The sequence below is a fragment of the Bubalus bubalis genome, chromosome 12 (assembly GCF_019923935.1).
Source record: "Bubalus bubalis isolate 160015118507 breed Murrah chromosome 12, NDDB_SH_1, whole genome shotgun sequence".
NCBI classification, from domain to species: domain Eukaryota; kingdom Metazoa; phylum Chordata; class Mammalia; order Artiodactyla; family Bovidae; genus Bubalus; species Bubalus bubalis.
The window spans coordinates 42,620,712-42,643,222 of NC_059168.1; the positions used below are offsets into that span (position 1 = coordinate 42,620,712).

The 22,511-nt window shown below is 41.0% G+C and overlaps 1 long non-coding RNA gene across 1 annotated transcript in view; it reads right to left on the minus strand.

Moving 5' to 3' along the window:
• Positions 1 to 4,659: 4,659 nt before the first annotated feature.
• The window catches only part of LOC123328503, a 110,908-nt gene continuing 93,056 nt past the window's right edge, over positions 4,660 to 22,511 (minus strand). Inside the window, exons 2-4 of the long non-coding RNA XR_006543366.2 lie at positions 11,801 to 11,853; positions 8,775 to 8,897; positions 4,660 to 5,596 (exon numbers count right to left, since the gene is read on the minus strand). This is a non-coding gene — a long non-coding RNA (uncharacterized LOC123328503). The remainder of the gene's footprint in view (positions 5,597 to 8,774; positions 8,898 to 11,800; positions 11,854 to 22,511) is intronic.

The window sequence follows — 22,511 nt, forward strand, 5'->3', positions numbered from 1 at the left end:
TTTCTTGAGTGAGATATTCAGTAGGTAAAAATCAGCAGGATTTGGTAACCAGTTGAATGGAAAGAGAGAGCCACAGGGAAGAGTCAAGAATGGTGACCACGACTTCCCTGGTGGTCCAGTGGTTAAGAATCAGCCTGCCAATGAGAGGGACACAGGTTCGATCCCAGGTCCGGGGAAGATTCTACATGCTGCAGAGCAACTAAGCCCACGTGCCACACTACTGAAGCCTGAGCACCTAGAGCCTGTGTTCCACAACAAGAGAGGCCACTGCAACGAGAAGCCCGAGCACCACAAGGAAGAGTAGCCCCCGCTCACCGCAACCAGCGAAAGTCCAAGTGCAGCAGCAAAGACCCAGTGTAGCCAAAAATTAACAATTAAAAAAAAGAAAGAGGAAGAATGGTGACAAGATTTATGTTTGGGCTGACGAGGTGAGTGGGGAAGGCAGAATGCAGCAGGATGGCCAGGGTGGAGTCAGGAATCAGGTGGAAGCGGAAGTGGGCATCCAGCGGAGGTATTCAGTGACCAGTCAGAAATGGACTGCTGGAAATAGAACAAGGCATTGCCAGTGTGCAGGGAGAGAGGTTCAGCTGCTGCGAGGAAATAAGATAGCCCCCAGGGGAGTATCTAGAATGAGCAAAGTACCAACAAGGGAACCTTGAAGATCAGTAATATTTAAAGGGAAGGCAGAGCAAAAAAGGAGCCTGCCCATCAGATAAAGGAAGAAAAAAGAGGCCAATTAAGAACCTTCATCTGAGGGCAGCCCTGAAAGCTATAATAATCTTATGTGTTAACCTGCCTAGGCTGTAGCACCCAATTAATCAACCAAACACTAATTCAGGTGTTGCTGTGGACATATTTTATAGATGTGGTTAGTATCTCCAATCAGTTGACTTTAAGTAAAGGATATCATCCTAGATAGCATGAGCCTCATCCAGTCAGTTGAAAGGCCATAAGAGCTAAACTGAAGTTTCCTGAGGAAGTAGAAATTCTGCCTCAAGACTGAAGCACCAGCTCCTACCTAAGTTTCCAGCCAGCTAGCCAGCCATACAGATTTCAGACTCGCCAGGGCCTACAACTTCATAAACCAATTCCTTGTTGTTTCTCTGAAGGACCCTAACTGAAGCCAAGAAAAGGTCAGAACTGATGGATCCATCCTGCACCTTTATGCACTGGCTTTGGCATATATGAGTGAAAAAAGAGGTCACTCCACACCCACAATGAGAACTCAGGAGAGGAGAAATTGAGGAAAGAGAGAAGAGGTCTGGGAGGGAGAGCACAGGAAGATTTCGAAAATGCGTGCCTGCCTGTGGAAATGAGGAGGGGCCAGGACAAGGGAACGCAGGCAGACCAAGTCAGGATAAGGGCGCCCGGCTGTCCCATGCTACCTCTGCTATCATTTGTGGCCACTCACCATACATTCAGTGTCATCTGAAGCAGTTTACACTCATTAACTGTCACCATGAACCTTCTTGAGGGAGTTTTCATCTTTATTTTGCAAACATGGCAACTGGACCTCAGAGGCACTAATTACACTAGATCCTTCACTAGAATGTAGGGGAGCCCAGATCCAAATTCAGTCTCCTCCAACTCCACACTTGTGCTGTTGACCACCAAGCTGTTATTTCACAAATTACTTGATGGAAATGTTAGGAGTACAGAAAATGGAGTTCTAATGCCGATTCTGCCCTGATTGGCTGCAGGGCATCTACAGGCAGATGGTGGAGGGGTTTGAGTGGGTGGAAGTCATCTGCTATGATGGAACAGACCAGCCTTTGGCATCAGACACCTGGATCTGGATCTCAAGTCTACCATTTATTGGTTGGGTAGCCTGGGGCCGGTTTCTTACTCTCCCATGATTTAGCCTCATCTTTAAAACAAAGATTAATGATACCTACCTTTAAAAGATTGTAATTTCTGAGACAGCATCCATAAAGCACAGAGCACATAGTAAGTATTCAAAAATGATAGTTTAATTTCATCCTCAATTTTTCTCTGGTCCATTCTACCCCCTACAGCTTTGGACTGGTCCAGTAAGATGACAAATCCAAACATCCTTGATAAATTCAGGGCATCATCATTACGGGAGGAAAGGATGCAAACTTTGTGCTTTATATAAAACTCAGCCACCAACTGGGGCTTCCCTGATGGCTCAGATGGTAAAGAATCTGCCTGTGATGCAAAAAACCTGGGTTTGATTTCTGGGTCCAGAAGGTCCCCTGGAGAAAGGAATGACAAGCCACTCCAGTGTTCTTGCCCAGAGAATTCCATGGACAGAGGGGCCTGGCAAGCTGTAGTCCATGGGGTCTCAAAGAGTTGGACATGACCGGCGACTAACAACAAGTAAGTCATGTAAACCCACGTACCTCAGTTGCCCATTTTAAATGTAGGCATAGTGAACATTAGGTTTATGAGGACAAATGAGTGCAGTTTTTAATTATTACATATTGTATTTCGGGTCATATGGTTGTTTTGGACTTCTAAACAACCAGGTGACATCCCAGGTTCCCCCCATTTCCATATCCTACAGTGGAATATCATTCCCTCACATCAGTTTGTCTCCTCAAGGATACACTAGCTCGAACTTTACAGAATTTTCTTTTATTCCTTCAACTTCTGACACCATGAACAACTCAAGCCTGGCTTTCCCTGTCATCTTCTCCCCCAGAGTTGCCATATGGCTGAGCCGATGTCCTTCCTCTACTTCCTTTCTTGTTACTACAGGTCCAGTAGTATTGCACAAACATGCTCAACGGGAAGGGTCAAGCTCCATTTCAAGCCTGAGGTCTGGGATTACATCAAATCCGTAACGTTTATCTGCCTTTGCCATCAGCCAAATACTTCCCAATTTAGGTCTCACTCACATCAAGACTGAGTTATCTGGGCTGCCACATGCCCTGCTCTCTCCTCCATTTTTCTCACTTAATTTCAAGGGTAACAGCTCCCAAACCCACTTAGGCCCATGTAATGGTCACAGACAGCATGGCTACTGGGAGCCAGGCAGCATTTCTACCTGAAGTAGCTGCGGGGGCTGTCCACAGTGAGCAGGCCATTTCTGTTGGGCTGGAAGGTGGGGAGACCTGCATAAAAGACTTTTTGTCTCAATTAAGTAAGAAGCTGATTTGAGCCCCATTTCCAATGTGTCTCACTCTCCCTTGCCTTAGGCACACAGTGAATATCATTCTCACATGAGAGAACCCCTCCATTATTCCATGCACAGCCCTAACTTAGGGGCAGAGAGATACTGACTTGCCCCAAACACCAGCAGTCTTGTGGGATTCCACTTAGGAGATGACCCCTGCCAGCAGATGTCGTGTCTTCCTTTTCTCTCACCTCTTTGCTCATAAATTCATCTTATTGCCACTATCTATGAGGAATAATTGGGTACATCCCCAGTGCTTAGGGCAGTGCCTGAAACCCAAGAGATACTTTATAAATATTTTTGTAGTGAATAAATACATAAATGATGCACAAATTAAAAGTTCAAGTGGGGGTTAGAAGGGAAAACAGAGTTTGGGGTTTAGTTTTGTTTGGTTTTGTTTTGTATTTAAATGAAAGAGGAGAAGAAAGAACTATAAGTTGGGCTCCAAATTAGAAGGCAGCTAGGCCTAGGAAAAAGTAAGTAATTTGTTTGACCATTTGGGGGTCTAATGATGGATCAGCAGGTACCCACTGTTGACAGCTCAAGGCAGGGCTCTAGAAATCTTCCTGGTCCAAGAAGTCTCATCCACCAGATTAGGGCTTCTCTCCTGCAGCCTCTGTGCTTCACTTCTGCCTTGTTTTGCTCATCCCGCTCCATGTACACAACCTGAACGAGGTTACTTAACCCTGACAGCTTTCTCTAGGGAGCAATTAGAGCCTTTAAGATCTTACCTATGCTTCACCAGAAGTCTTCTCATTAAATAGTTACTTAAAATGTTCCCGGGGCCTAAGACATTAAGATTTAAAGGAAACAATTGACTGCTTTTTTCCATGCCAAATCAGACCGTTGTTTAACGTGGTGAGAGCTACCACTGAGGTTACTGAAGTAGAAAAAGGGGGTCATATGTTGCTGGAGAAAAGAACTTAGCTGGGAAATTAAAAGCAAGACAAGCTCAGGGACTGAATGAGTCAATGTGATGTCCTCAGGAATCAGGCTTTGCAGGAGTCTGAAAGTGAGACCTGAACTGGCCTTTGGAAGTTCCAGAGCATCTCTGTACTGTATCTCAGTCAGACAGGAGCTACCGGAGAGACGCCTGCCAAGGGAGGGAGGCTTCCTGGAGAAAGAAGTCCTGACTTGCCTTGAAGGATGGCAGGTCTGACTGGGAGGGGAAGCAGAAGACAAAAATACAGCACTGTGTACGAGGGGGTGAGAGACAGCAGGGCTGGAAGCTTGTTTGGAAGCAGGATGAAGTTCTCCTTTCTGACTAGGCCCGACTCTGGTGAGAGACTCTCACCATTCATGGGAAAGTGCTTTGGGAAACACCAAAGTCTCTGACTTATGTGGGGAATTCATTACTGAGTCATCTTAGAGTTCTGACTTGTGATCATGGTTCCAGTTTATTAAATATTTATCCAAAATTTCTAAATGGGATTATGTCAGATCAGAAAATGGAGATAGATGTCGTCTCCTTCAAACCTGAAATGTACTAACTCAGGACAGAAAGAGGCCTTCTAAACGGGTGGGGATGGACCAACTCATCTGTTTATTGTCCAGCTCAGGATAAATGGAAAACATCCCTGGATCCCTCTAGGCACATATGGCTTTCTGTTTACCAGAACTTTATCAGAGAGAATTCTTCACTTTTCTGAGCCGTGAGTTTATGCAGGCACCAGGATAACTCAGTAATTATGTCTCCACACAAACAAAACTGGGATGATATTTTGCTTTCCTGTCATTTGCCATGAAGGCCTTTTCTCTTTGCAGGGTGGGGTATAGCCAGAAAGACCGAGAAGACGTGTTTGTTCTGGAGTCCTTGCCTGCTCATGAGGACACCACACCCAGTACACCCCTCTGCCATGGCTAGTGGATGCGGCCATCCTTGGTGATTACTCCATTTCAAAGGCTACCTTCCTGGGCACCACTCTTTGCAGGGGCCCAACAAGGTCACCTAGGCCTTTTGTTCTAAGTAAGATTCTAAATTTTAAGTCGGATCCTATGCAGACACTGCCTACAAGCAACATTAGCCACATCTTTACCAGTCTTTCCTATATTTGAAAATATTCCCACGATATCAGTCCTGCCTCTTCACTGTCCTCACAACTTAAACTCCCAGCTTCTTTTGCAACTGAGATGCAGGCCTGCGATCCAGCTCTGTCATCATACACATCCATATAAGACTTTGTTCTTGAAATGAGGAAGTGAGCAACACAAGGAACCAGGCTCTGCCAAGGGAATCCCTTTGCCAGATTTCGTAGCAGCAGAGGCATCAGGCCTTGGGACACTAAGTCCAGCTCCAGACACAGAAGTGACAGTACTACCAGAGACAGCAGTCCATGCAGCTGAGATGACTGATCCCTGGCATTCAATTCTCAGCAGCTGCAATGGTGATTTCATCTTCAGACTAATTCTGCAGTGTTGGGGCACTTCTGGAAGCTTCTCCCCCAACTCTCAATGATTCTAAGGGGGTGAAAGGGAACCAAATATCATTAATAAATACATTTTCTTCTTGAAACAGCCAGAGTGGCTTTGTTGCCTACAATTAAGAACACTGACAACAGGAATTTCTGAAGCCGAGGGGACAGGAACTCGGGGCACACAGAACTTTGACAGCTGGCTATGCTCTGTGCGGGGTGCTCTCCTCTCCTGCTGGTGACAGGGTAGAGGAAAGGGGCCATCCCTTCCTGGGGAATGTAGGGGAGATATGGGCAGGGGCTATCCCTGCTTTTCAACAGAAGGCAACCTCATAAGCTAAGGCGAATTCTCCTTTAAATCAGTGATGTCTGCAGATGTAAGTTCCTTTGACGCCGGTCTAAAGCTATGTAACACAGAAAAGCTTCAAAATGTGACCTCAGACCAAGTTAAGCTTCAATAATCTCCCTTATCCCTCCCCTCCCCAGTCCCAGCTTGATCTTTTACTTCGACTCTTTCCAGACTCCCGGTTACCTCCTGTCTCAAACTCCTCTCTCCCACCAACCTCAGTCGAACTTGGAACCAACCCTTTTAAAGTGTAACAGCTAAAAATGGCTAAGAGTATTATCCTTTGCCTGTAGTATTTGCATGATACAGGAATCAAAGACTTGGACTAAAAGAACAAGACCTCCTGGTGAAATTCCAAGCATCAGCCCAGTCAGTAAAGGAAATCTGTGTTTGACTTGTTTCTATTTTTATTTATTTGTTTGTTTATTTTTGCAATGAGGACTTCCCAGCGTGATTACAAAGCCATTACACAGGAAGGAAGGAGTCTAACATTTATTAAAAGGTCCCATGCTGGATGCTTTTTCTAACACTGCCACATCTACCCCCTGCCTTCAGGACTTCAGCTGCATCAACCACCTTGTGGCTCCTCCAACATGCCAAGCACTCTCTAACCTCAGGTCTCTGCACTCACCAGTGCTTCTGCCTGAAGCACTCTTTGCCCAGATATTCACATGGCTCACTCCCTCACTACCTTAAGGTCTCTGCTCATATATCCTGAATTAGAAATACCTTCTCTGACTGCATATTCCTAACCCCCTTACTCCTGATATTCTTATTCCCCCTTACTTATAAGTTCTCCATATCACTAATCACCATATAACACACTTGCTTATTAATTTACTCTCTAGCCCTCTCCACTCCCTCCACCACCAGAATGTAAGTTCAATAAAGGCAAGGATGTTTTCCTTTTCCCAGCACCTAGAATAATCATTGGCCTGAAGTAAGTGCTCAATAAAAATTTTTGAATAATTTAAATTTATACAGAATGTGAGAGTTGGACTACAAAGAAAGCTGAGAGCTGAAGAATTGATGTGTTTGAACTGTGGTGTTAGAGAAGACTCTTGAGAGTCCCTTGGACTGCAAGATCAAACCAGTCAATCCTAAAGGAAATCAGTCTTGAATAGTCATTGGAAGGACTGATGCCAAAGCTGAAACTCCAATGCTTTGGCCACCTGATGGAAAGAACTGACTCATTGGAATAGACCCTGATCCTGGGAAAGATTAAAGGCAGGAGGAAAAGGGGATGACAGAGGATAAGATGGTTGGATGGCATCACCAACTCTATGGACATGAGTTTGAACAAGCTCCAGGAGTTGGTGATGGACAGAGAAGCCTGGCGTTCTGCAATCCATGGGGTCTCAAAGAGTCAGACATGACTGAGTGACTGAACTGAACTGACACAGAATGATATAACCATCATTTTCATTTTCAGGAAAAAAATAATTATGTTCAGAAAAATTAAATGAGTAACTCAAGGTCCCCAACTAACCCATCATGAAGCCTGCACCCAAGCCTATCTTTACAGCAACAAAGACCAAGCTTGCTCACCCTCCACCATTCTAGGCAAGTTAATCATAGAAATCATAGATAGGATCAAAGCCCAGTTCCTTAGTAACTTCCCAGCCCCTTCCTGGAGGCTTATGCTTGTATTGCTCAAGGTAACATGGGTTGCTGCATCTGATAAACCTTCATTTCTAAGTGGATTAATACAATAAATGAATCTGACACCCATGCTCCTGGTAGGAATGTTCTCCAACTGATGAATCAGGGATACAGGCTCTTTCTAACTTGTGAGTCCACCATCTTTGTCACATGGCTAAGAAGATTGCCCTAGGAATCATTCCAGCCAGCTTTAAGGAGAAAAAGGCATGAAGATCAAATTGGGACTTCTGTTCACACTGCATTGGCTAGCACTCAGTCACATGACTAACTCAGCTGCAAAGGAGTCGGGGAAGTGCATAGTGTGATTGCGAGGCCAGAAAGAGGAGAAAGGGGTTATGATGATCGATTACTAGCTTTAATAAGATCTAAGTGCATCTTCTATTAACAACTCAGATGTTCATGTGCCCAACTACTGAGTGTGGAAACACCATGCAAAATGGTGAACCACCATAGAGTTCAGGTGTCTTGGGTTCAAATTCCAGGCCCACCACTGAGCTTGAACTAAGCAGGTTACTCGGCTTTCTAAGTCTCAAGTTCCTCAACTATAAAATGGGGACCATAATAGCATCTATTTTATCAGTTTTTATAGAAGAAAAGCTGAGAAAATGCCAGTTGGGTATGTAACACAGTCTTGACACATGGCTATTATTAGGGGGAAGATGTTCAGAAGAGGGCTATCCAGCTTCTTTTCCCAGTATTCTTCCCTTTAAGCTAGCCAGTGGTCCAGAGAGCCATTCTAGGTCTCAATGCTTAAATGAGACAAGTGTTGTCCCCACTTGACAAGTGACCTGTGAGTCCTCTCTGTTGCATCCTACTGATGGTTTCTGACAAATCCCCCAGTATCTGTTTGCATAAGTAAGTTTGAAATGCCCTTTCCATTAACAGAGGAGCTCTGCTATTAACTAATTACACTTTGGCTTTTCCTGTGTTTGCTGCCGTGCCAGGGAGAAGAGGCCAAGTGTGAAGTGGCCTTTGGCACAGTACAAAGGCTTCTGCAGATTAGGATGGGTGGGGGCTGGTGTGGGTGTGGGGGCTGCTGTTTTCTCTCCTTTCCTTTCTACAAATCTGGTTGTTGGGAAAGAAGCCTGCTGAAAAGAGGACCCCTGGAGGAGTTGCTCTGAATTCCCCAAAGGAATTGGAGAAGCTTAGATTTTTAGGAAAATATTGAAGTTCAAAAAAAAATTAGATGAACTGCTCAAGGTCACCAAGCAAATACCAGCTTTGATTATGGTAGGGTCCTGATGGGAAAAGTTGAGTCTCAGACACTGAGACTGATTCTGATCCCATGATCAACGTCTGCAGGAGTGGCCTGTCCAGTCCCATCTTCTTCTGTGTCTTCCTGCATATTGGTAAAAAAAAAAAAAAAACTTGGTTTTGGAATGAGTCACTAGTGAGTTCAAATCCAAGCTCTGCCACTTAGGCAAGTTATATAACCTCTGAATCTCAGCTTCCTTACCTGTAAAGTAAAAATATCTTTCTCAAGGGGATACCCCAGGATTAACTGTGAGAAAGGTGACTCAAAGTAGCTATCAAGTAAATGCTAGTAGGTAGAAGCTTCCTACTCTCCCCTCTATCCTGAGATCTCTCATGGCTGTAGACTTTGATGTCACCCAGTGTGAAAATGTCCTTAAAGTATCACCCGTCTCTGATGTGTTATCATTTTAATATGATGCAGTGGATAGCTGAGGGGTGGAGAAGCTTGCACACCTTGAATGAGATGCAGATATCTCTGATACATTGAAGCAGCCCAACAGAAACTCACTTAATAGGATCTGAAGAGACCTCTGGGAGACAACTCCTACTGAGTGAAGGAGCTAGAAATTATGTACTTTGCCCAGGAGAAAGCTTTTGGCACAGAAAGGGATAAGAGGTTTTGAGCTGGAGTCAGTCAAATCTATCCCTCTCCCAGCTACATGGATAGGTGTCTAGGTCCTGGATATAGAAAATAAATAAAATAGAACTGTGCTCCACTTCCAGTTAGGGTGCACAAAATCACAAGGGATTGTTGCTACCACATTAACAATGAGAACAAGACAGCTAAGTGAAAAAATCACAATTGTTTAAAAATCATCAGAGAACTGAAGATGCAAAGAAGGGAAAATTAACTAAATTTCAGAAAGCAATGACCCCTTCCTGACAAGAAGAGAGCCTTGATGCTTTCATCATTGATGAAGACACAGACGAACAGAAATCTGCCATGCATAGGGGTAAGGAGAAACCTGTCAAACTTTTGGTAAACTTATAGTGGTGAATGGATTGGCAAGGGACCATGCACAGCCCTAACCTAGGGGCAGAGGGATACTGACTTGGCTCAAACACCAGTAGTCTTTTGGGATTCCACTTAGGAGATGCCCCGTGCCAGACCATGAATCCACACATACCCATTGACCCAGTCTCGTTGTTCTCATCTACACCCAGAGTTTAGTATGCTGAGGGCTGGGGGTTAGGGCAAGAGGAATGAGACAGATCCTTCTGAGGTACCGAGGGCCTTCCCAAAGTGCAAGGCTGAAGCCAGAGGTTTGAGAAAAATCCTTCCAGGGCACTTGGGGCCTCTATCAAGTGCATTAGAGCCATTCTCCAAAATATAGGCATAAGGCATCTGAGTGGAGAGATATCTCTCAAGATGCAGAAAGCTGAGGGTAAAATTAGAACACAAAGAGAATGCTTTCATATGTATATTTTATATTTCTAAAAGATAAAGAATTTTTTGAGATCTCACCAGCGCCCAGATTCCAAACCCTGATAAGGAGAGTTCTGATTCTTTCCTCACATTGTTTTAAGGCAGTGGTAAAATGAATCTAACTTCAGCTGCAATCAAGCCCAGACTCAGTTGAACTACTCAGATGAGATTGACTCATCTTTCAACACATGCTCTCAGAAAAAAATAAGATGATCCCCTTCACTGGAGGTGACTTTTTTACTTTAAGGATCCCCAACCCCCAGGACATGGGCCAATACTGGTCCATGGCCTGATACTGGTCGATGGCCTGTTAGGAATCAGGCCACATAGCAGGAAGTGAGCCGCAGGCAAGAGAGTCAAGCTTCATCTACATTTACAGATGTTCCCCATTGCTCACATTACCGCCTGAGCTCCACTTCCTGTCACATCAGCCACAGTATTAGATTCTCATAGATTCTTATATATCACGATGTAAAAATAATAGAAATAAAGTACACAATAAATGTGATATGCTTGAATCATCCTGAAACCACCTGCCAGCACACCCTCCAGTTCATGGGAAAACTGTCTTCCACAAAACCAGTCCCTGGTCCCAAAAAGGTTGGGGACCACTGATTTACTTAATTTCTGCTGCTGCTGCTGCTGAGTCACTTCAGTTGTGTCCGACTCTGTGCGACCCCATAGACGGCAGCCCACCAGGCTCCCCCGTCCCTGGGATTCTCCAGGCAAGAACACTGGAGTGGGTTGCCATTTCCCTCTCCAATGCATGAAAGTGAAAAGTGAAAGGGAAGTCGCTCAGTCGTGTCCGACCCTCAGTGACGCCATGGACTGCAGCCTACCAGGCTCCTCTGTCCATGGGATTTTCCAGGCAAGAGTATTGGAGTGGGGTGCCATTGCCTTCTCCATACTTAATTCCTACTGTTGTTCTATACAAAATATCCCATATATCAAAATATATGAAAGCTGCAAAGAAGCAAGGAAATATTACCCATGTTCAAAAGAAGAAATAGTCAACTGAATCATATTGAGATGGCCCAGGTAGAGACTTTAAAACAACAGTGATAAATATTTCAAAGAAGCCAGTGGAAAAAAATATATGCATGAATAATTTCAGAAGAGAGAAAAAAACTATTAAAAAAGACCCAAAGGAAATAAAAGAAATGAAATATATGATATCAAAAGTAGAGTTTATTTAATGGACTTAACATCAAATTTGATATAGCAGAGGAATAGATTAGTGAACTTAAACATAAATCAATAGAAATTACCCAAACAAAAAGTGAAATAAAAAGAACAACTCTGGGATAACAACAAAAGGTATAGAAAACATGTACTTGAAGTTCTAGAAGGAAAAGAGTGCGATAAAAGGGTAAATATGTTTTTTATTATTTTTAAAGAAATAACAACCAAGTACTTGCCAAAATAAACCCATAGATACAAGAAGCTCAAAGAATCCAAGTAGGATAAATACAAAGAAAATCACACCTAGCTGTACTTAAACTGCTGAGACTCAAAGAGAAAATTCATAAAAATAACCAGAGGAAAAATGATACATTACTCACAGGGAACAACAATGAGTATGAAGCCAGAAAACTGGAACAACTTCTTTATAGTGCTATAAGGAAAAAAGAAAAAAACTATCAACTTAATATTTCATATCCTGCAAAAACAGAGGCAATATACAAATATTTTCAGAGAGAAACAAAAATGGAGACAGTTTGTCTCCAGCAGACCAGTACTACAAGAAATGTCCCCTTCAAAATGCTTTACATATATATATATAAAATATGTGTGTTTGTGCAAGTGTATAACATGTATTTGTTTCTGCACATGTGTAAATGTGTAGAGAGAGAGATCGATCCAAACACTTATATATACATATATATTTATATATTTTTTATGTATGTATGTATATGTGTGTGTGTGTGTGTATATATATATGTAAAGAGAGAGAGAGAGAGATACTGAGACAAATAGGCAGAGGGTGTATACATACATATATGTAAAAAACTACTGATTTTAAAAAATATAACTGCAAAAATGATCATTATGAGGTTTATAGCACAAATAGGGAGAAGGCAATGGCACCCCACTCCAGTATTCTTGCCTGGAAAATCCCATGGATGGAGGAGCCTGGTAGGCTGCAGTCCATGGGGTCTCGAAGAGTCGGAGACAACTGAGCGACTTCCCTTTCACTTTTCACTTTCATGCATTGGAGAAGGAAATGGCAACCCACTCCAGAGTTCTTGCCTGGAGAATCCCAGGGACGGGGGAGCCTGGTGGGCCGCCGTCTATGGGGTCACACAGAGTTGGACACGACTGCAGTGACTTAGCAGCAGCAGCACAAATAGAAATAAAATATATGAAAACAATAGCACAAAGGCAAAAGGCAGGTAAATGGATCACTGTTGTAAGGTCCTTACATTATTCATAATGTATGAATGTATTTGAAGGTAGATTGTGATCACTTAAAGATACATACTTTAATTTCTAAAGTGCATATGTTATTAAAAAATTACACAAAAAGTATAGCTAAAAAGTCAATAGAGAAGACAAATCAGAAAACTAAAAAATACTTGATTCACCCAAAAGAGTACAGAAAGAAAAAAAAAGAAACAAAGAACATATGGTGGAAAAACCAAAATGGTAGACTGAAACCCACTCATACATTTAATTACATTAAATAAAAATAGATTGAACACACCAACTGTAAGGCATAAATTGCCAGACTGGATAACAAAGTAAGACTTACCTATATGTTATTTTAAAGTAACATATGTTAAATGTAAAGACACAGATAGAATGAAAGGAAGCATAAAAAAGCTCATGTGCTATATTAAAATCAGACCAAGTAGATTTAAGACAAAACGTTTTACCACAAAGAGAGCATCTCATAATGATAAATGGGGTCAATTCATCAGGAACACCTAATAACCCTAAGTGTGTACATACTCAAAACAGGGTTTCAAAATTCACAACACAGAAATTGACAGAACTAAAGAGAAAAATAGAGAAATACACATTTATAGTTGGAGATTTTAACACCCTTCTCTATTTTTACTGATACAAAAATGGATCAAAAAATCAGTAAGGATATAAGAGTTGGACACCACTTTTAAGCAACTTGACATAACTGACATTTATAAAACACTACTACCCAAACCTACAAATAGTCCATTAATTCCAGGAGCATCTAAAACATTTGCCAAGATAGGCTACAAGGTGGAACATAAAACAAATCTGAAAAGTTTACCAAAGACTCAGAATCATATCAAAGTATCAAAATACAATTCTGTGATCACAGAAGAATTTAAGCTAAATAGGAATTACAATAAGATAACCTAGAAAATATTGAAATGTTTCAAAATTTAAATACCCACTTTTTATTGAAGACTTCCAATGTTATATTAGTTTCAGGTGTACAATATAGTGATTTGATATAAGTGAGGAGGAACCAAAAAGCCTCTTGATGAAAGTGAAAGTGGAGAGTGAAAAAGTTGGCTTAAAGCTCAACATTCAGAAAACGAAGATCATGGCATCCGGTCCCATCACTTCATGGGAAATAGATGGGGAAACAGTGGAAACAGTGTCAGACTTTATTTTTCTGGGCTCCAAAACCACTACAGATGGTGACTGCAGCCATGAAATTAAAAGACGCTTACTCCTTGGAAGGAAAGTTATGACCAACCTAGATAGCATGTTGAAAAGCAGAGACATTACTTTGACAACAAAGGTTCGTCTAGTCAAGGCTATGGTTTTTCCAGTAGTCATCTATGGCTGTGAGAGTTGGACTGTGAAGAAGGCTGAGTGCCGAAGAATTGATGCTTTTGAACTGTGGTGTTGGAGAAGACTCTTGAGAGTCCCTTGGACTGCAAGGAGATCCAACCAGTCCATTCTGAAGGAGATCAGCCCTGGGATTTCTTTGGAAGGAATGATGCTAAAGCTGAAACTCCAGTACTTTGGCCACCTCATGCGAAGCGTTGACTCATTGGAAAAGACTCTGATGCTGGGAGGGATTGGGGGCAAGAGGAGAAGGGGACGACAGAGGATGAGATGGCTGGATGGCATCACTGACTCGATGGACATGAGTCTGAGTGAACTCCGGGAGTTGGTGATGGACAGGGAGGCCTGGGGTGTTGCGATTCATGGGGTTGCAAACAGTCAGACACGACTGAGCGACTGATTTGATCTGATCTGATACATCACAAAATGATCACCACAATAAGTCCAGTTAGTTTGCACTATACCAAGTTATTACATTACTCCCTATACATTACAACCCCCAAATCTATTTTATAATGGGGAGTTTTTACCTCTTGATACCCTTTATCTATTTCACTTATTCCCTACCTTCTCCCCTCTGGCAACCACCAGTTTTTTCTCTGTATCTATGAGTTGTTTTTGTCTCACTGTTTGTTCATTTATTTTTTCAGATTTCACAAGTAGGTGAAATCATACAATATTTATCTCTCTGTCTTATTTCATGGAACATCCACTAGCTCCATCCATATTATCATAAATGGCAAGATTTCATTCTTTTTATGGATGAGTAATAGTCAATTGTATATATATATATATTATATATATATAATATATATGTCTTTATATATTGCATCTTCTTTATCCATTCATCTCTTAGTGGGTATTTGGGTCATTTCCATATCTTGGCCATTGAAAATAATGCTGTGATGCATGTTAGGGTGCACGTGTGTGTGTGTGTTTAGTCACTTAGTCATGTCTAACTCTTTGCAACCCCATCGACTGTAGCCTGCCAGGCTCCTTTGTCCATGGGGCTTCTCCAGGCAAGAATACTGGAGTGAGCTGCCATGCCCTCTTCCAGGGGATTCTCCCAACCCAGGGATCAAACCCAGGTCCCCCACATTGCAGGCAGATTCTTTACTATCTGAGCCACCAGGGAAGCCCATGAATACTAGAGTGGGTATCCTTCCCCTTCTCCAGGAGATCTTCCTGAACTAGGAATTGAACCAGGGTCCCCTGGATTGCAGGTGGATTCTTTATTCAGTTTAGTTCAGTTCAGTCGCTCAGTCATGTCCGACTCTTTGCAACCCCATGAATCACAGCACCCCAGGCCTCCCTGTCCATCACCAACTCCCGGAGTTCACTCAGACTCACGTCCATCGAGTCAGTGATGCCATCCAGCCATCTCATCCTCTGTCGTCCCCTTCTCCTCTTGCCCCCAATCCCTCCCAGCATCAGAGTCTTTTCCAATGAGTCAACGCTTCGCATGAGGTGGCCAAAGTACTGGAGTTTCAGCTTTAGCATCATTCCTTCCAAAGAAATCCCAGGGCTGATCTCCTTCAGAATGGACTGATTGGATCTCCTTGCAGTCCAAGGGACTCTCAAGAGTCTTCTCCAACACCACAGTTCAAAAGCATCAATTCTTCGGCACTCAGCCTTCTTCACAGTCCAACTCTCACAGCCATAGATGACTACTGGAAAAACCATAGCCTTGACTAGACGAACCTTTGTTGGCAAAGTAATGTCTCTGCTTTTGAATATGCTATCTAGGTTGGTCATAACTTTCCTTCCAAGGAGTAAGCGTCTTTTAATTTCATGGCTGCAGTCACCATCTGCAGTGATTTTGGAGCCCAGAAAAATAAAGTCTGACACTGTTTCCACTGTTTCCCCATCTATTTCCCTTGAAGTGATGGGACCAGATGCCATGATCTTCATTTTCTGAATGTTGAGCTTTAAGCTAACTTTTTCACTCTCCACTTTCACTTTCATCAAGAGGCTTTTGAGTTCCTCTTCACTTTCTGCCATAAGGGTGGTGTCATCTGCATATCTGAGGTTATTGATATTTCTCCCGGCAATCTTGATTCCAGCTTGTGCTTCCTACAGCCCAGCGTTTCTCATGATGTACTCTGCATATAAGTTAAATAAGCAGGGTGACAATATACAGCCTTGACATACTCCCATGCATAAATCTTTTCAATTTATTATTTTCATTTTATTTGGATAAATATTCAAAAGTGGAATTGCTGGATTGTACATGAGTTCTGTTTTAATTCCTTGAGGAAGATCCATATTGTTTTCCATAGTGTTTGCACCAACTGGTACTCCCACTCATAGTACATGAGGATTCCTTTTTCTTTGCATCCATGCCAACAATAGTTAATTTCTCATGTTTTCGATCATAGTGATTGTGACAGGGGTAAGGTGATATTTCATTGTGGTTTTGATTTGCATTTTTCTGATGACCAGGGATATTGAGCATGAATTAACGTGCCTGTTAACTATCTGCATGTCTTCTTTGGAAAAAATGTCTACTTGGGTCCTCTGCTCACTTTTTTAATCAGATTTTGTATATTGAATTGTATGGATTCTTTATCTATTTTGGATACTAGCCCTTTGTTTGATATATTATTTGCAAATATCTTCTCCCATTCAGTAGGCTACCTTTTCATTTCCTCCTCTGTGCAAAAGTTTTTTTACTTTGATGTAGTCTCATTTCTTTAATTTTTGGTCTTGTTACCCTGGCCTTAGGAGACAGATCCAAAAAAAAATATTGCTAAGACCAGTTTTGAAGAGCTTACTGCCTGTTTTTTTTTTTTTTTGGAGTTTAATGGCTTCAGGTCTTACATTTAAGTCTTCAAACCATTTTGAATTTATTTCTGTTCATGTAGTGAGAAAGTGGGATAATATTATGTTGCATGTAGCTGTCCTAAAGCTATATTTACTGAAAACTATCTTTTCCCCATTATATATTCTTGCCTCCTTTGTTGTAGACGAATTGACCATATAAGAGTGGGTTTACTTCCAGGTTCTCCATTCTATTCCATGGATATGTGTCTGGTTTTGTGCCAGCACCATACTTTTTTCACTATTATAGCTTTATAGTATGGATTGAAATCAGGGAGCAGGATGTCTACAACTTTATCTTCTTTCTCAAGATTGCTTTGACTATTTGGGGTCTTTTGTTGCTTTATACAAATTTTAGGATTATTTGTTCTAGATCTGAGAAAAATGCTATGGGTATTTTTATGCAAATTGCATTGTAGAGTCAATGAATCTATCATTTTCAGAGTACAGGTCTTTCACCTCCTTAGATTTATTCCCAGTTTGTAAATTCTTTGTGATACAATTTTAAGTAGCATTGTTTTCTTAATTTCTCTTTCTGATAGTCTAGTGTATAGAAGTACAACACATTTCTGTATATTAATTTTGTATACTGGAACTTTACTGAATTTCTTAATTAGTTCTAATAGTTTTTTGGTGGCTTCTCTAGGTTTTCTGTATGTATTAATAGTAACATATCACCTGCAAATAAGGAGAGTTTTAGTTCTTCTCTTCCAACTTGGATGCCTTTTTTTTTTTTGCCTTGTCTGATTCCTGTGACTAGGACATTTCAATATTATGTTATACAAAAGCAGTAAGAGTGGGTGTCCTTGTCTTGTTCCTGATCTTAAAGGAATAGTTTTCTGATTTTCAACATTGACTGATGTTAACTATAGGTTGGTCATATATGGCCTTTACATTTATGTTGAGTTATATTTCTTCAGTACCCATTTTGTTGAAAATTTTTTATCATAAATGGATGTTGAATTCTCTCAAAAGCTTTTTCTGCATCTATTGAGACAATCATATGATTTTTATTCATTTTGTTAATGTGGTATATCACATTGATTGATTGACAGAACCATCCTTGCATTTCTCCAATAAATCTTGATATATGATCCTTTTAACATACTGTTGAATTAGGGTTGCTAATATTTTCTTGCTGAAGCCTGGCTTGGAGAATTTTGAGCATTACTTTACTAGTGTGTGAGATGAGTGCAATTGTGCAGTAGTCTGAGCATTTTTTGGCATTGCCTTTCTTTGGGATTGGAATGAAAACTGACCTTTTCCAGTCCTGTGGCCACTGCTGAGTTTCCCAAATTTGCTGGCATATTGAGTGCAGCACTTTCACAGCATCATCTTTCAGAATTTGAAAGAGCTCAACTGGAATTCCATCACCTCCACTACTTTGTTCGTAGAGATGCTTCCTAAGGCCCACTTGACTTCACATTCCAGGATGTCTGGCTCTAGGTCAGTGATCACACCATCGTGATTATCTGGGTTATAAAGATCTTTTTTGTACAGTTCTTCTGTGTATTCTTGCCATCTCTTCTTAATATCTTCTGTTTCTGTTAAGTCCATACCATTTCTGTCCTTTATCGAGCCCATCTTTGCATGAAATGTTCCCTTGGTATCTCTAATTTTCTTGAAGAGATCTCTAGTTTTTCCCATTCTGTTGTTTTCCTCTATTTCTTTGCATTGATGGCTGAAGAAGGCTTTCTTATCTCTTCTTGCTATTGTTTGGAACTCTGCATTCAGATGCTTATATCTTTCCTTTGCTCCTTTGCTTTTCACTTCTCTTCTTTTCACAGCTATTTGTAAGGCCTCCCCAGACCGCCATTTTGCTTTTTTGCATTTCTTTTCCACGGGGATGGTCTTGATCCCTGTCTCTTGTACAATGTCATGAACCTCAGTCCATAGTTCATCAGGCACTCTATCTATCAGATCTAGGCCCTTAAATCTATTTCTCACTTCCACTGTATAATCATAAGGGATTTGATTTAGGTCATACCTGCATGGTCTAGTGGCTTTCCCTTCTTTCTTCAATTTAAGTCTGAATTTGGCAATAAGGAGTTCATGATGTGAGCCACAGTCAGCTCCTGGTCTTGTTTTTGCTGACTGTATAGAGCTTCTCCATCTTTGGCTGCAAAGAATATAATCAATCTGATTTCGGTGTTGACCATCTGGTGATGTCCATGTGTAGAGTCTTCTCCTGTGTTGTTGGAACAGGGTGTTTGTTATGATCAGTGCATTTTCTTGGCAAAACTCTATTAGTCTTTGCCCTTCTCATTCCGTATTCCAAGGCCAAATTTGCCTGTTACTCCAGGAGTTTCTTGACTTCCTACTTTTGCATTCTAGTCCCCTATAATGAAAAGGACATCTTTTTGGGGTGTTAGTTCTAAAAGGTCTTGTAGGTCTTCATAGAACCGTTCAACTTCAGCTTCTTCAGCATTATTGGTTGGGGCATAGACTTGGATTACTGTGATATTGAATGGTTTGCCTTGGAAACAAACAGAGATCATTCTGTGTGAACCGTGAACTTCCTGATGTTCAAGCTGGTTTTAGAAAAGGCAGAGGAACCAGAGATCAAATTGCCAACATCTGCTGGATCGTGGAAAAAGCAAGAGAGTTCCAGAAAAACATCAATTTCTGCTTCATTGACTATGCCAAAGCCTTTGACTGTGTGGATCACAATAAACTGTGGAAAATTCTGAGAGATGGGAATACCAGACCACCTGATCTGCCTCTTGAGAAATTGTATGCAGGTCAGGAAGCAACAGTTAGAACTGGACATGGAACAACAGACTGGTTCCAAACAGGAAAAGAAGTACGTCAAGGCTGTACATTGTCACCCTGCTTATTTAACTTATATGCAGAGTACATCATGAGAAACGCTGGACTAGAAGAAACACAAGCTGGAATCAAGATTGCTGGGAGAAATATCAATAACCTCAGATATGCAGATGACACCACCCTTATGGCAGAAAGTGAAGAGGAACTCAAAAGCCTCTTGATGAAAGTGAAAGTGGAGAGTGAAAAAGTTAGCTTAAAGCTCAACATTCAGAAAATGAAGATCATGGCATCCGGTCCCATCACTTCATGGGAAATAGATGGGGAAACAGTGGAAACGGTGTCAGACTTTATTTTTCTGGGCTCCAAAATCACTGCAGATGGTGACTGCAGCCATGAAATTAAAAGACGCTTACTCCTTGGAAGGAAAGTTATAACCAACCTAGATAGCATATTCAAAAGCAGAGACGTTACTTTGCCAACAAAGGTTCGTCTAGTCAAGGCTATGGTTTTTCCAGTAGTCATCTATGGATGTGAGAGTTGGACTGTGAAGAAGGCTGAGTGCCGAAGAATTGATGCTTTTGAACTGTGGTGTTGGAGAAGACTCTTGAGAGTCCCTTGGACTGCAAGGAGATCCAACCAGTCCATTCTGAAGGAGATCAGCCCTGGGATTTCTTTGGAAGGAATGATGCTAAAGCTGAAACTCCAGTACTTTGGCCACCTCATGCGAAGCGTTGACTCATTGGAAAAGACTCTGATGCTGGGAGGGATTGGGGGCAAGAGGAGAAGGGGACGACAGAGGATGAGATGGCTGGATGGCATCACTGACTTGATGGACGTGAGTCTGAGTGAACTCCGGGAGTTGGTGATGGACAGGGAGGCCTGGCGTGCTGCGATTCATGGGGTCACAAAGAGTTGGACGTGACTGAGTGACTGAACTGAACTGAACTGAATATTTTCTTGAGGATTTTTGCATCTATATTCCTCAGGGCTATTGGTCTGTAATATTTTTTTCAGTTTTTGACTAATTTTGGTAACAGGATAATACTGACCTTGTAGAGTGAGTTTAGAAGCACTTTCTCCTCTAATTTTTTGGAATAGTTTGAGAAGGTTAGACATTAACTCTTCTTTGTATGTTTGGTAGGACCTATCCATGAAAACATCTGGTTCTGAAATTTTTCTTGTGAAATTTTGATTACTGATTCAATTTCATCACTAGGATTGGTCTGTTTGTATTTTCTATTTCTTCTTGATTCAGTCTTAGAAGATTACATGCTTCTAGGAACTTACCCATTTCTTCTAGTTTCTCCAATTTGTAGGCATACAATTGTTCATAGTAGTCTCTAATGATTCTTTGTATTTCTGTGATGTCAACTGTAACTTTTCCTTTCTTATTTCTAATTTATTTGGGCCCTTTTTTTTTCTTGATGAGTCTGACTCATCAAGAATTAAAGGGTTATTAAGTTTGTTCATCTTTTCATAAAACTAGCTCTTAGTATCATTGATCTTTTCTTTTGTTTTTTTAGTCTATTTCATTTATTTCTACTCTGATCTTTATTACTTTCTTCCTTCTACTAACTTTCGTTCTCCATTTGTTTTCCTTCCCTAATCAACTTTCCTAATCAATCTTCCTTCCTTTCCAGCTTTTAAGTATAAGGTTAAATTGTTTACTTAAGATTTTTTTTACAGTTTCTCTAGGTCGGCCTGTATCACTATGAACTTCATTCTTAGAACTGTGTTTTGCTGCATCTCACAGATTTTGAAAAGCTGTGTTTCCATTTTCATTTGTTTTAAGGAATTTTTTTGTCTTCTTTGATTTCTTCATTGACCCATTGGTTGTTTTGTAACATGTTGTTTAGTCATCTCATGTTTGTGCTTTTTACAGAGTTTTTCTTGTAACTGATTTCCAGTTTCATACTGTTGTGGTCAGAAAAGATGCTTGATATGGTTTTGATTTTCTTAAATTCATTGAGACTTATTTTGTGGCCTAACATGTGATCTAGAGAATGTTCCATGTGCACTTGAAAAGAATGTTGATTCTGCAGTTTTTAGATAGAATATTCTGTACGTATCTATTAAGTTCATCTAATCTAATGTGTCATTTAAAGCCAATGTTTCCTTATTGATTTTCTGGCTAGATGATCTATCCATTTATGTATATCCTCAGTCACTCAGTCATAACCAACTCTTTGTGACCTATGAAATTTAGCTCACCAGATTCCTCTGTCCATGGGGTTTTCCATGCAAGAATACTGGAGTGGGCTGGCATTTCCTCCTCCAGGAGAACTTCCTGACCCAGGGATCAAACACACATCACCTGTGTCTCCTACATTGCAGGCAGATTCTTTACTGCTGAGCCATTGGGGAGGCCCATTTATGTAAGTGGGATATTAAAGTTGCCTACAATTATTGTATTTCTGTCAACTTCTCCCTTTATGTCTGTTAATATTTGTTTTATATATTTAGATGCTTCTATGTTGGGTGCATAAATATTTACAAATATTATATCTGCTTCTTGCATTGACCTCTTTATCATTATATAATGCCCTTCTTTTTCTCTTGGTACAGTCTTTGTTTTAAAGTCTGTTTACTCTAATACAAGTACTAGAATAATAAGAAAGTTTCATCCCAGCTTTCTTTTTGTTTCTATTTGCATGGGATAGCCTTTTCCATCCTTCAGTTTCAGTCTATGTGTGTCTTTACATCTGAAGTGTAAAGACACTGTATGCAGTATATATACGGGCCTTATTTTTTTTTTTAATCCATTCAACCACCATACGTCTTTTGAGTGCAGTATTTAGTTTGTTTACATTTAAAGTGATTACTGATAGGTATGTACTAAATGCCATTTTAAAAAATTGTTTTCTGATGTTCTGTAGTTCTTATCTGATCCTTTCTTCTTTT